The sequence below is a fragment of the Nycticebus coucang genome, chromosome 8 (genome assembly GCF_027406575.1).
Source record: "Nycticebus coucang isolate mNycCou1 chromosome 8, mNycCou1.pri, whole genome shotgun sequence".
Classification (NCBI taxonomy): domain Eukaryota; kingdom Metazoa; phylum Chordata; class Mammalia; order Primates; family Lorisidae; genus Nycticebus; species Nycticebus coucang.
This window is the reverse complement of record NC_069787.1, coordinates 28,340,720-28,354,877: the sequence shown is the minus strand read 5'-3', so window position 1 is coordinate 28,354,877 and position 14,158 is coordinate 28,340,720. Positions and strand designations below refer to the sequence as shown.

The 14,158-nt window shown below is 41.5% G+C and overlaps 1 long non-coding RNA gene across 2 annotated transcripts; it reads left to right on the top strand.

The window, feature by feature from the left end:
- The first annotated feature begins 1,557 nt into the window (after positions 1–1,557).
- Positions 1,558–13,353, top strand: LOC128592552 (uncharacterized). 2 transcript variants are annotated; one of them, XR_008381917.1, is made up of 4 exons: positions 1,558–1,608; positions 8,024–8,247; positions 9,040–9,205; positions 13,218–13,353. It is a non-coding gene; the product is annotated as an uncharacterized LOC128592552 (long non-coding RNA). The 2 variants fall into 2 exon arrangements; XR_008381918.1 differs by lacking the exon at positions 1,558–1,608 and adding an exon at positions 3,762–3,974.
- Positions 13,354–14,158: the final 805 nt, after the last annotated feature.

Sequence of the window (14,158 nt, the reverse complement as noted above, 5' to 3'; positions counted from 1 at the left end):
TTCTGCATGGTCTAACCTGTTGCTGATACTTTCCATTGCATCTTTAAGTTCCCTGATTGACTGTTTCATTTCCTTCAGCTCTGTTATATCCTTTTTATATTCTTCATATTGTTCATCTCTGATTCGATTCTGTTTTTGGATTTCCTTTTGGTTATTTTCCACTTTATTAGCAGTTTCCTTCATTGTTTCCATCATTTCTTTCATTGTTTTCAACATGTGTATTCTAAATTCCCTTTCTGTCATTCCTAACATTTCTGTATAGGTGGAATTCTCTGCAGTAGCTACCTCATGGTCCCTTGGCGGGGTTGTTCTGGACTGGTTCTTCATTTTGCCTGGAGTTTTCTGCTGATTCTTCCTCATGGGTGATTTCTTTTATCTGTTTCCTTCCCCTAATTTTCCTTTCACTTCCTCTTGCTCTTTAAGTTCTCGTGCCCGTGGACTAAGGGTTACAGGACCAGAAGGGTGAGAAGGTTTAAGAGCAAAAAAGGGATGAAAGAAAGAAGGACTGAGTGATAAGAAAAAAAAAAAGAAAAATAGAGAAAGGAGAGGGGGTGGTAAAAGGAATATTGACAAAAAGAAGAGAGGCACAGAAAGAGGGAGACAGAGCAATATAGGTGTACAGTAGGTTACTTTGATACAACCTTAAAAAACAAACCACCTTCTGGGGGTGCCCAGTTGGGTGGTTCCCTTAACGTCAGCAACTCTTTACTAACCTGATCAGACACAGTACCCCACTTCCACCAAGTAGAGAGGAAAGACAAAAATGCTATAAATCAAACCAAAACAAGCAAACAGAAAACTTTACGGGATAAAATTGGCTGGAAAAACCAAATACTAGCAGTAGAAACTCTAACAAAAATGAAGTTCTAATTATTGAAATAGGCAGCAATGGGAAATTATAATTAAACTAGAAAAATTGAGAAAGAAAAAGGATCTGTATGGAAAAGGTTGAACTTAAAAAACAAAACAACAATCCACAACATCAAAATAAACAAAAAAAACCCAACCAAACCAAAAAAAAAAAAAAAAACACAACCAAAAACAAAGCAGTATGTATATGTTATTGAATATTGTCTGGGCAACACGTGGTCTTCTGGGGTATGAGATGTTAATCACAGTTCTGATATGACTGGAGGCTGCTAGGTTCTCAAACCCCAGCAGGTAGACACCCTAAATCTCTCTTCAGCCCACTTAAAAGGCACTTTGAACTTGTTCACTTACTGAGCAGAAGCTTTCTCAGGGAAGTGCTTGTCGCTGGAATCACTGCTGAAGTGGCTATCCACTTACCCTGTGTGTCAAAACTGGTCTCCCTCTGCCCCCGAGGGTTAGGGCTGCAAGGCGGCTCAGACCCCACCCTTAGGCTACTTGGTCGCTGGGTTACCAGCTCCCACCCAATTCCAGCTCTGCAACCCTGAGGGCGGAGCTTGCTGGGGCAGATCCTCACAATGTCTGCCTGTGACCCAGAGCCAATCACTATTAGCTCTGTCTGGCTCAGCGGCTCAGACTGGGGCCCTAGACAAAGGCCAAAGTTCTCCACACTCCCGCTCAGGCTCTCCCCAAGGCAGTTCAGCTGAGTGCCAAGTCCAAAGACACCAAAACAGATCACAGGTAAGGCCTTTCTGGTTTGCAGTCTCGCTGCTACTGAACTTACAGTTGCGGGCGGGTTTAGACGGGTTGAACACATGCGACCACTTGCCGGTTTTCCACTGTTTTAGTCCTCCTCTTGGAGTCCAGAAGTCTTTCGCTGACCCCCTGTATCCTCTCAGGGGTGATGATAGGCAGATCCCACCAGCCGGAGATGCCTGGAGTCCTATATCCCCAGACTCACGGTGCCCAGATGCAAGGAAGCTGTTACTCGGCTGCCATCTTGCTCCGCCCCCCTGATTCTCGCCTTTTATAGGTGGTCTGTGTGGCAGGGGAGGAAGACAGTACATAGCCTCACTAGATCCCAGCTTCCATCACCAGCTGAGGGATCCCAGAAAAAAAAGAAAGGCAGCATTCAGCTGCCAGGCGATATGAGTAGGGATAAGAAGAGAGACCTCTTAATACTTCTACTTTACCAGCTGTGTGATCTTGAGCAAATTGGGAATCTCTTTGAACCTCAGTTTCCTCATCTATAAAATGGGGATAATCAGGGTACTAATATCTGTAAAGTACTCACATGTGGGCCTTGCACACACTCAAGTGCTTCATAAGGGTTGGCAATCCTAATTATTGCAGTCCACGTCCTCATCATAGTGTCTATTAGTAAAATCCAGGGAATGACTTGATTGGGCAGGTGTGGGGCAGTGAAATCCTTGTGCCTGGAGTGCTGGGGTTGGCAGCCCACCAGAGATAGTTCTCACAAAAAAGTGAAGTCAGTTACCAGGGACAGGGAGTAAGGGAGCTGGGGAGACACAAACACTGTGTGGCTACGCATTAGCCACCACAGCTACAGAGTTACAAGATCCCCAGTCCCTCTGGTACAAATACATACAAATGAAGTTAGGGCGTGTTTCTTCACTATATGCCAAGCACCATTTTAAGTCACTTATGTTTATTAGTCATTTGTTCCTCTGAAGACCGTGTAAGATAAAATGTCACTGTGATCACAAATGAGGGTGAAGAGGTTGCCTCACGTCCCCCGCCAGGCTGGGATCTCAGGTAGGGTGGCTCCAAAGCCTGAGTTTCCAACAATTTGGTCCTACTGCCTTCTCCTTAACAGCAGTTAAGAGCAAGCGAATAAAAAGGGAAGAAAAAAAGTTGGGCATTTTGCACAGGTGACATTTGTGTTAATTAAAAACCACCACAGCAGGGCTGTGTTGTTTTAAGAGTTCAAGGACATAACGGATTCTGTCATAAAGCCAACATAGGAAAGAGTAACAAACCCATGAAATAGTGTTCTGTTTGCAGTCCCATTATGAAGAATAAATGTTTGTTGGCTTGAATAAATAGTTATACTTTCCCAAAGTTTCAATTCAATTAAATTAAATTACATTAAAAACTTTGAAAGACTCGGAGGCAGAAATCTTTGAGGAAACTCAAGACTAACAATTCTCACATATTTCTGATCTTAAGTAGGCATTTCTTCCATACAGGTTAAGCAAACAGGTCATTTTCCTTGACAATGGAAGGGTAAACACGACCCTGTAGCCTGAATGAGTTAATTGCCTTCCATTTCTGAGTCTTGCTCAAAGCACCTCTGGGTGAGAAAGTTTCCAGAAGAAAGAAAGAGCCACAGCTGGCAGATAAATCAAGTGAAATTTGCTTGTTTGGGCCAAACATCCCATTCTATGGGATAAAGAAAGAGGGAGAAAAACACAGTTTAAATAAGCAAGTAAGAATGTGGAGGACAGACCTATTCCTGCTCATGACAAAAGAGAGGCTCTGCTTTGTATTTTGAAAACCAAGATAGATTGAAGTCAGACATATTTACTTAATAAAAGTAAAAAAGAACAGCTGTGGAAAATATTTAGAAGATGATAGATACATAGAGAATCACACATACAGATGTAATTACAGTGTAGACATTAAGAATAGTGCCAGGATATCCAGTTTTCTTTTAAGACTTATTCCCCTGAAATTAAAAACAAAAAACACCTTTGTGATTAAAATGACAAAATCAATAAATGTCTGTTATAAAAGATTCAAATAGCACAGACATGTTACTATCACTTTTGAGTACCTACTACGTGGCAGGTGATATTCTAAGCATATAAATTTATTCAATCCTCTGAATGCTGTGAAAGTAGTTATTCTCATCAACCTTGTGTTAGCAGGCGGGCAACTTACACTCAGAGATGGGAAGTATCTGGCAAAGATCACTCGGCTTCTAAGGTGGGCCCAGGTAGTTGGATTCCAAAGCTTACGTGCACAACAACTGCTCTCACTCCCTGAAGTCTGGAGAGGTTGCTTAAGGGAGAAAGGAGAAGCTCACAGTCAGGACTCCCCACCTGTCATCCCCACACCTCTAATCCCATCACTGCCGGAGGGAGGTAAGGAGACAACTAATCCCTATGTACCTGCAACTCTCCTGATTTTAAAACTGAAGTCTTGCTTCCAGAAATCCCTGGGTCCTGTGCAAACTGGGATGGCTGTTCACCCTATGCAGAGGGGGCATCACAGATAATGGTTTCTTTTGTATCTTTCCCATGAATATATAAATGTACTTCACAACTTTGCTGTCACACACATGCACACACACAAGTGCCCCTCTATGACCTTTTACTTTCCTGTCTCCATGTGTTAAAAAGCCCCTTCCTGGGGTGCCTTTGGCTCAAAGGAGTAGGGTGCCGACCCCATATACCAGAGGTGGTGGGTTCAAACCCAGCCCTGGCCAAAAACTGCAAAAATAAATAAATAAATAATTAATTAATTAAAAAGCCCCTTCCCTCGCCTCTCTTTTAGTGACTACACATATGTTTATTATGGACAGTTGCTCAGAGAACCACCCTCTCTGGCTGCTCTGCTAAAGGGGGAAGAAACTATTATAAATGAAGAGGATTAATGTTGATGTTTGGGGAAGAAGCTAACACTTTAAAGAGAAAAACAAATGGAAGAGGGGATATGAAAACAATAATAATAATGCTAAAATTTCCAAGAAACAGAAACAAAGTGCTTCAGACAAATAATGAGAATAATTTTATTTTCAGAAGAAGGGAAGTCTTGGTGGATGAAAGTTAGGAGATCAGGAATCCAGTTCTTGTGTCACCTCTGGAGAGCCATGTGACCATGGATGAAACTTTCCACCTCCGTTTCCATATCTATAAAATGGGTATAGGAAGTCCTGCCCAGCCAATTGCAGAGACTGCCTATGAGAATCAAGCAAGTATCAAGCACTTTGATGAATTACACAGATAGAAGGCATTATTATTAGCATCCTAAAGCAAGGATCCATAATATGTGAGGCACAAGGGGCCAGTTTCATGGAAGACAAGTTTTTCACAGACAGGGATGGAAGGAGAAAAGGGAGATAGGCAGGAGGCGGAGCTCAGGTGGGAACGCTGTGTGGCCCATGGACTGTTGCCAGATTTCAGCTGCGAAATTAGGGACTGCAATCCTAAAGAATTTGCCATCCGTTTTCATTGTGATCACTGAAGCCTGGTTGAAAGGAAGACATCACTACCCTGTTTCCCCGAAAATAAGACATCCTCCGAAAATAAGACCTACTTACAGAAAAGATAAGACGTCCCCTGAAAATAAGACCTAGCACATCTTTGGGAGCACACCTTAAAATAAGACACTGTCTTATTTTCGGAGAAACAGGGTAAGTGATAAAAGGGTCTAAGCTGGTGAGTCCCACATTTGCGCATGTATAGGATTTACCAAGGGTGATGTTAAAATGAAATTCAGCCAGCCTAGGCAACATAGCAAGACAAGGTGGCACATGCCTATAGTTCCAGCTACTGAGGAAACTGAGGCATGAGGGTCACTTGTGTTCAGGAGTTGAGATGGCAATGAGCTATGGTCACAACACTGTACTCTGGGCTGGTGACAGAGTGAGGTCCTATCTCTAAAAACAAAAGAAAGAAAGAAAATCAGGACCTCTGCAGCTGTAGACACATTGCATTTGATTCTCCAGGACTGGAGCCTGCACATTTGTCACCATGATGAGTTCACCCAGGGAATTCTGGTGCAATCCATCCAAATTCATGACCTGAAGGCCAGGTGACCACACAACAGGGGCCACCATTCACTTGCTCAGCAGTGTGGATGGCAGCAGCTTAGTCTGTGTGATGCCAGCCTGGCCCTGTGATAATCAAGCCCCACTGAAAACTGTCAGAAAAGTCCCTTGACCCTTTGCTAATAACAGAGAAAGGGCCATGAACTTCTTGCTGAGTACATGCTGTGCATTAGAACTTTTCATATACATTACCTTTTAAATTTTTATTTTCTGAAGATAAAATTCACACGACATAGAATTAATCATTTGAAAGTATACAATTCAGTGGCATTAAGTACAATCATAATGTTATGCAACCATCACCTCTCTCTAGTTCCACATGTCCCACCTTTACTTAAGCCTCACTAAATTTCAAGAGGTCAAATATTTGTTATTCACATTTTCAAGTAGCTGGAGGAAGGCTAAAAGAGCTTTAGTAATGTGTCCAAGATTGGACAATGAATAAGGGTTGAAACTGGGATTCAAATCCATGCCAACCAACCAAAGCCCTCTCAAAACATGAGTGGAAGGAAGAAGCCCCAGGATTTCTTATTTCATGGAAAATATTAAAACAATTTACAATGTTGCAGCTTTAATTTCATGTTAGTCTAACTAAATCAGTAGCTATGATGCTGTACCACTCCCTCCTTTTCTCTGTTCCCTGTTTCCAATCTGTTAATATCCTTTCTTAAGGCACATTCTACCTGGATGCCCAATCACAAGTTTAGGTTTAAGGTATATCAACAACTTTCCCCTGACATATAACCTCAAGAAAAGAGAAGGATGGCAAAGCACTTTCTAGACTGTAGGTAAACCCATCGAAAACAGCATATGATAGGACGTATCTTCCCTTCTGGGACCACCACACATCCAGGTAGGTTAAATACCTGTGTGCTGATGCAAGTGGAGCAAATGCACTTTTAGATAGGGTGGCCAGATCATATCACCCAAGTGGGGCATTTTCAAAAGACTACTTGGACTGGTCACCAGAACCACAGGCCAAGTCAGGGCTGTCCAAGACAAATGAGGATGTGAGGTTACTCTACTTATATGGCCTCTTACCAGGAGGCTGAAAAACCATCACTCCTCATCCACGTCCAAAATCAGGAGATGAGCACACAAGGCATACTGAGCAATAAACACTTACACCATTCAACTCAGCTAGGAAAACTAAGCCAAGTGAAATAGCCACAAAGGTTTAAGTGCAGTCAATTGCAAAACTCAGTAGGAGAATAAGGAGGAAAAGGAAGGACACAAGAAAATATAGACCTGTCCAACCCAAATGAATATCAAAAACCCAGTACTTATAAAACAAGAAGAAACATAAAACTGCAGTGAGAGCTTGTACCAGACCAATTAAGTTCAACTCGAATGGCTGTAAAAGAAAATGCATCTTGAAACTAGAGCAAAATCTAAATGGAAATCAGATGACTTCAGAGAAGAAAAGCCAGCAGATGACTCATAAAAAATAACCCTTGAAAAGGAAAGTTAACAGAAAAACATCCAAATAAAATGGATTTTGCTAGTTCAAGGTTTGGTCCGGCAGAAGGTTCCTCGTGGCTTATCAAGTCACAGACACAAATCTTCCTTCTGGAACAGCTCCCTCCTTTGGGTTGGAGAGGGTAGGCAGATGGCTGGAGTGAAAGAGAGAGAGAGAATAGAGCTGAGTGAGATAAATGAGGAGTTGCCTAAGGCTCAGCAAATGAGTTCCCACACTCCCAGACTCCCTGACTCCCAATTCGCAGTCCGTCTGCCTGTGGGCCCTCCCCAGACCCCTGCGGAGTAGAGACATCAAGTCTGTGTGGGCTTAGAGTAAATACCACCTGCTCCTTGGCAGCCAGTGTTGCAAGTAGTAAAGATGGACTGAAGCTCTTAGCAGGGTATTTAATGAAGAAGGAAGGGACAGAAGAAAGGGAGGGAGGGAGAGAGGGGAGGGAGGGAGGATAGGAAGGGAGGGAGGGAGAGAGGGAGGGACAGAGGAAGGGAGGACAGACTTTACTGGGCACAGTAAACCTTTGACATGTGCCTACTTGGAGAGAAATTTTGCCTCCTCTGTGTTGCAGTGTTTTGCAAGAAGCTGCCCTTTATTAGTGGATTATGACTGCTTTCCCCATTCTGTTTTGGGTGAGGGAGGAGTAAGGGTTTCAGAATTTTAAAGGCCTGGACTCAAAGCTTAATTATTTTCCCTGGTGGCAGAATGGCAGATTTATATTGGGCATATATCTTTCGGTCTTAGGGTTTCTGTCTGTTGATGGGGAAAAATATCACTTCTCTTGGTACTTGTGAAGACAGAAATAATTATCAAGAGTGCTCAGGGGATTGTCTAGAAGCATATCATATGTGCTCATAATAAATGTTGCTTCTTTCTCTTTCTCCAACTAGGAAAGAAATGGTTAAAGGCTCAGAAGATTTAAGTCCTTACTTTAAAAGTCAAACAGAATTTAGTAGCCAAGTCAGGACTAAGAGTCAATGCTTTTGCCTTTACCTTCAGCATGGACACTAACCTCAGCATGCTCAGCATCCCTGCAGCCCACCCTGTGTTCTGGTGACCAGCTTCAGTATGCCAGCTTCCAACTCATGAGCTCTGCCTTTAGACTTAACACCAGGTAAGTCACTCACTTCCAGCAGGCAAAGCATGGAAGTGCCGGGTGGGAGAGACTTTAGTGCACCCTGGAGGGAAATTCCAACCTATGAGGGTCAGAAGTCCATAGAAAACTGATCTCAGGCTCCTTATCCTGGTTCCTTCAGGCTGCCCAGTATAAATGAGTTCCAGCTGCCCAGCATAGTATTCTACACCTGTTTGGCTTGTATCCATTTCCCGGTCTCACTGTCTTTCTGCTTCCTGGGTCTCAGCTAATCCACCTGCACCTAAATCCTTGTCTCAGGCCCTGCTTTGGGGAAACCCAACTAAACCATCATTTGTTTACTCTGTCTTTTGTAAAACCCTGACATGGTTTTGCTTTCTGCTTAACTGTTGAGTACCTTACCCAAGAAGAGCCTATGATAAGGGCTTTCGGGATTTGTTGGTGGTGGTGTTTATACAGGGTCTCGCTCTGTCACCCAGGCTGGAGTGCAGTGGTGTGATCCTCATTGCACCTCTAACTCCTGAGTTCAAGTGATCTTCCCACCTTAACCTCCTGAGTGGCTAGGACTACAGACGTGCACCACCATGTGAGGCTAATTTTATATTTTTATTGCCCAAGCTTGTCTTGAACTCATGGCCTCAAGTGCTCTTCTTTATTGAGCATGTATTATATGCCAGCCAAAGTGCAGAGGAAAAAAGCTAATACAGCAAGCTAAATATAACATACACCAAAAAACCATTGTTTTCCAATGGCACTGGTATAAGTTATATTAGTGGGAGGACAAATAACATTACCTCTTCCTTCCTCATACAGAGAGCAAAGGTAATTGACAGCCAGACCTGAGATTTTAATCGTGTTAAAGAATGGATGAAATGCCGTGGGTTCTTGGGGCTGCTTGGCCACACCAGAGGCCTCTTCCAGAGCAGAGCCTCTCTGCGAACTTGTGGAGGTGCAGAGGGATGTGCAGTGCTAATTTAAGGTGGGTGCCAAAGAGCTAAAAACATAAACATTTAGGAAGAAGTTATAGGTGACTATGGGATGGAAAAAGTGGGCAAGGGAGAGGTCCTAGCAGTGACATGTCCAGTAACAAATTTCCACAGGGGAATGACTAATGAGCCTACAGGTGGTTTCCTTAAATGTTGTATTGTGCTGTGAGAAAATCCCCCTCTGTTGCCCCCAACCTATTTTAGGCATAAGCCACACAATTGCTTTGTGTCTGCCAACTCTTGGGCTGGGTAATGAAACATTTCGCATTTCCCTCACCCTGGGGTGGAGCAGAGAATATAGCAGCAAAATACAAGTCCCAATACAGAGGAAACAGGGTTTCACTACATACAGGGGAAGATGAACTAGAGCCTGAATGTTTTATAAAGTGACTCAAAGAGTTGAGACTGTGGGTATAAGGGACACCAAATGATTGGGTTATAAATTCACATGAGGAGGCTCCCATTCCAGGCATGTTCCAGTTGGCTAGAAAGTGACTCAGTCCTCATGCAGATCTGCCCATCCCATTTCAAATGTGCTTTCTAAAACCCTGGTTTAAAATGTTTTTCACATTGGCTAAAAATAGAAGATAAAGAACTTGAAGATTCATCATATTTTTTTCTTCCCTCTTTTTCCCATCTAATCATCAGAGGAGAAATTAGCTCTTCTACATTTTATTCATCTTCAAAATAGTGAGTGGGTCACATACAAGCACACACACACACACACACACTACAGTTTACTTGGGAAAGTGCACACTGAAGGTGAAGGTGCATTTTTATGGCTGGCCGTGTACAGAAGGAAATCCTTGCGTAGGGTCTCTCTACAAGAACCAGTGCTCAAGCTACTAGAATGATAACCATTACAGTGTTTGCATTGGCTAGAAAAGAGCAACATGGTCTGTGGTCTTCCATATACATGTCTATATATTTAGTACAATGAAAAGCCTAATCTCTTCAAGGTTCCTAAGTATTTTGTATCATGTTATGGAAGAAAGTATTCATTTATTCATTCGTTCATTTAAGAAATACTTACTGAGTTCCTTATATGCATCAACCATACATAACAATATATATATTGTTATAGACACTTGGGATCAATTTAGAGACCAAAAAATCTCTTCCCCTGCGAAGTAGTGGGGAAAGACAGAAAATAAAACAATAATTGAAAGAATAAATAAGTTACATACTGTGTAAATGCAATAAAAAGGAGAAAAACTGGAATGCCATGAAAATGATTGGGAGTGGGTAGATTGTGAGTTGCTATTTTAAATAGGGTAGCCAGACTAGGATTCATGGAAAAGGTGACAGTTGTATGAAGATTTGAATAGGAATAATATATGAACAAAACAATTAGGAAGCCCAGGGAATCTTCCTGACTCTGGCTTGGCACTGGTGTTCCGGGCTGGAAGCTTTGCTTGTTGCTGACTGTGTCTGTAGAATTCCACAGGGAGGCAGCAGATGACAGTGATGACTGCAGCCGGGGAGGGACTTGGACAATGATGGCTTTCACTACCAGTGCAAAGGGAGGTCTCAAGAAATCTGTTTTTGAACTATTTGTCAAGGCATTTCTCCCTTTCCTTATTTCACGACGTCAGCGGGATCTACCTATGTGCCCTGCTCTTTGTTATCAGTGACGCCATCCCAGCTTTTACATGTTGAGAATTTATCATGTGCCCTGTGCTAGATGTGTTATCTCATTGAACCTCCTTATAATCTCTTGGCTTTATTTTATCATAATGTCACTTCTCAGATTAGAATACTGAGGCTAGCAATCATAGCACAACTGAAGGCGGGAATCAGGATTAGCCATCAAGTCCTTTGGACCCTAAAGTGATAGGAAAAAAAAACAAAAACTTTTAGATGGGGTTGTGAAACTTGTTTCAGATCAGGTGCAATTGAGTGAATTTAAAATCAAGAGTCCTGAAAATTAACAACAGGATGATGGAAATAATTGGCACTTTCTGAGTAACACTAAGTACTGTGTTAAATACTTAACATACCCTGTTTCATTCAATCCTCACTCACTGTTCTGAACTGCTTCAGATGAGGAAGGGAAGTTACCCCCTGTGTGCCCACTCCAGGGCAGGCATTGTATACTTTACTGTACCAATGTCCCCAAATAACTCCATTTGTAAATGTAACATGTGATCAACATAAATAAACAGCACGGCATTATATAAAGTGAAACAAAACCGAGTCAAAAATCTCTTCCTTTCCTTTCTTTTTTAATTATCTGTATCTGAAGCTATATAAAGATGATATCTGAATATTGTAAATTTTTTAGGCAGTGTAGACTAATATAACATGAAAATTATGTCTCTTTTAGTCTTACTACCTAGGAAGAATTGCCTATAACATTTTTTTTTTTTTCTGGCAATAACTATTAGGACTTCAATTAAGATTTTTATGTCATTAGTTCTTGGTTTATCAACTGCAGAATACAGCTACTGACTCCTTCCTAGTTCATTGATACCCAACAACCTCCCAATTTTTGTTAATTCTTTTTCTTTTAAGCTTTTTCTACTGATTAATTTTGGAACATTGAATAAAATATGTAAGTCTCCTTTTTTTTTTTTTTTTGGGGCAAGTTCTCATTAACTCTGTTCCCCAAGTTGAAGTGACATGATCATAGCTTTCTGTAGCCTCAATATCCCAAGTAATCCTCCCACCTTGGCCTCCCAAAGTGCTGGGATTACAGGCATGAGCTACTGCGCTGAGCCTCTACTTTTGGTAGATAAAAGTTAGAAACTGCTGGTTAACTTTTTCTTTTTTTTAACCTAGAGAGGAAATTATTACATTTGTATTTATTCCATCTTCTGTGGTCCAGCATCCTCCTTTTTTTACCACTCATGGGCCAAAGTTTTCGCCAACAGGAATTAATTCACCCCCAATGCTGGTTACATCATTCAAGTTCCCTGGGCAGCTTCCTAGGGAAGTCAAAACCCATAACATTTCCAGAAATGGTGGAGGGAGTCAGAAACTGGTTGGCCTCTAGTGGTAAAGTGTCCCCAGAAGTTGCTGCAGTGTTGGGGGTGCTGAGGCTGGGCAGCTGCTGGGGTTCTGTGAGACTGGCCAGGTCCAGGGAAACTGAGACTGTATATTGGTTATAGTAGGTGCATCTAATACTGTCTTATCATCTCTTTCTTATGTGTGAATTTCTTATTTTTTAAATATAGTATTTTCTTGAGTATTAGGAAAACTGTTAAATTTTGTTAACCTACTATTCTATTCTCTGAATGTTTCCTAGAGATTCAGGGTTCTTCTGCTTATCTTGACCCTTCATTTGATTGGATTTCATCAGATGTTTGAGGTTTAAGTACTTGCTTAATTTAGTAATTGAAGAATATTTATGATGATAACAACAAATACTTTACCTATGCTTACCACATGCTAAAAACTATTATAAGCACGTTTTTGTTAAGCATCAACTCCTTTAATTGCCACATCAACCAAGGATCTTGGTCCTACTTTGATTCTTGTTTTACAGTTATGGAAGTGGAAATTCAGAGGCTATTATTGTAGTTGCTAGCGACTGAGCTCTTTTATTTTTAATTTTTCATTATTATGGGTACATAATAGTTGTATATTTTTATAGGGTATGTGTGATCTTTTGATAGAGGCATACAATGTGAATTAATCAAATCAGAGTAACTAGGGTAGCCAGAGTCTGAGTTCTTCTTCACCACCACCTAACATTTGGTGTCATATTTGGTTTGCATTTAGATTTTACTTTGATCAAGGTGTTTCAACAGTAATGCGAAACTCAGTGGCACTTGTGGAAACAAGTTCCAGTTGTGCACTATATCCACTCTCTTATTTTTCCACAGCAAGACATTGTTTGGGTAGGTATATGACTGTCCCAAGGAAGGAATATGCTACAGAAGTTCTCTTGTAAGTAAGTTCTGGCCAACACAGTGTGAACAGGCAACTGTTTGAGCTTCCCAAAGAGACCACTAACTGAACCTGATGTACCTTCTCTATTGACCCTTCCCGACTTGTTGACAGGAGGGTGGCTTTGGACCATGAAGACGGGGGCCATCTCCTAGGAGTGATGGAGGGGGGATTTTGAAGTCTTGCTCCCCTGAGCACTGCATGGAATGCATCTTCCAGACCAGAACTGAACTACCCTACTATCTTACATGTGAGCAAAGAATAATAAACTTTCACTTATTTAAGTTATTGGTATTTGTGTCAATTTTGTTGCTATTGTTGGTATTTGCAGCCTAATATGATCCCAACTAATGTAGTTTTGTAAGGCTTATAATAAAAAAACAGCCATTGCCAGCCCCGTGTCCAGCTCCTCAGCCATGTGCAACACATTTTTACCACCCAAGGGAGTGTAACAAACTGGTCAACACACAGAGGTAGTCAACATAAGGAGCTAGGGCTACTGTACTGATAATGTACATGCAGTGCCTGTCTGGTCTAAGAAAATTAGTATAGAAGGGACATTTCTCAAACTAATAGAGGCCATCTACAGCAAACCCACAGCCAACATCATATTGAATGGAGTTAAATTGAAATCATTTCCACTCAGATCAGGAACCAGACAAGGCTGCCCATTGTCTCCATTGCTCTTTAACATTAATGGAAGTTTTAGCCATCACAATTAGGGAAGAAAAGGCAATCAAGGGTATCCATATAGGGTCAGAAGAGATCAAACTTTCACTCTTCGCAGATGATATGATTGTATATCTGGGAAACACTAGAGATTCCACTACAAAGCTCTTAAAAGTGATCAAGGAATACAGCAGCGTCTCAGGTTACAAAATCAACATTCATAAATTGGTAGCCTTTATATATACCAACAATAGTCAAGCTGAAAAAACAGGTAAGGACTCTATTCCATTCACAGTAGTGCCAAAGAAGATGAACTATTTGGGAGTTTATCTAACAAAAGACGTGAAAGATCTCTATAAAGAGAACTATGAAACTCTAAGAAAAGA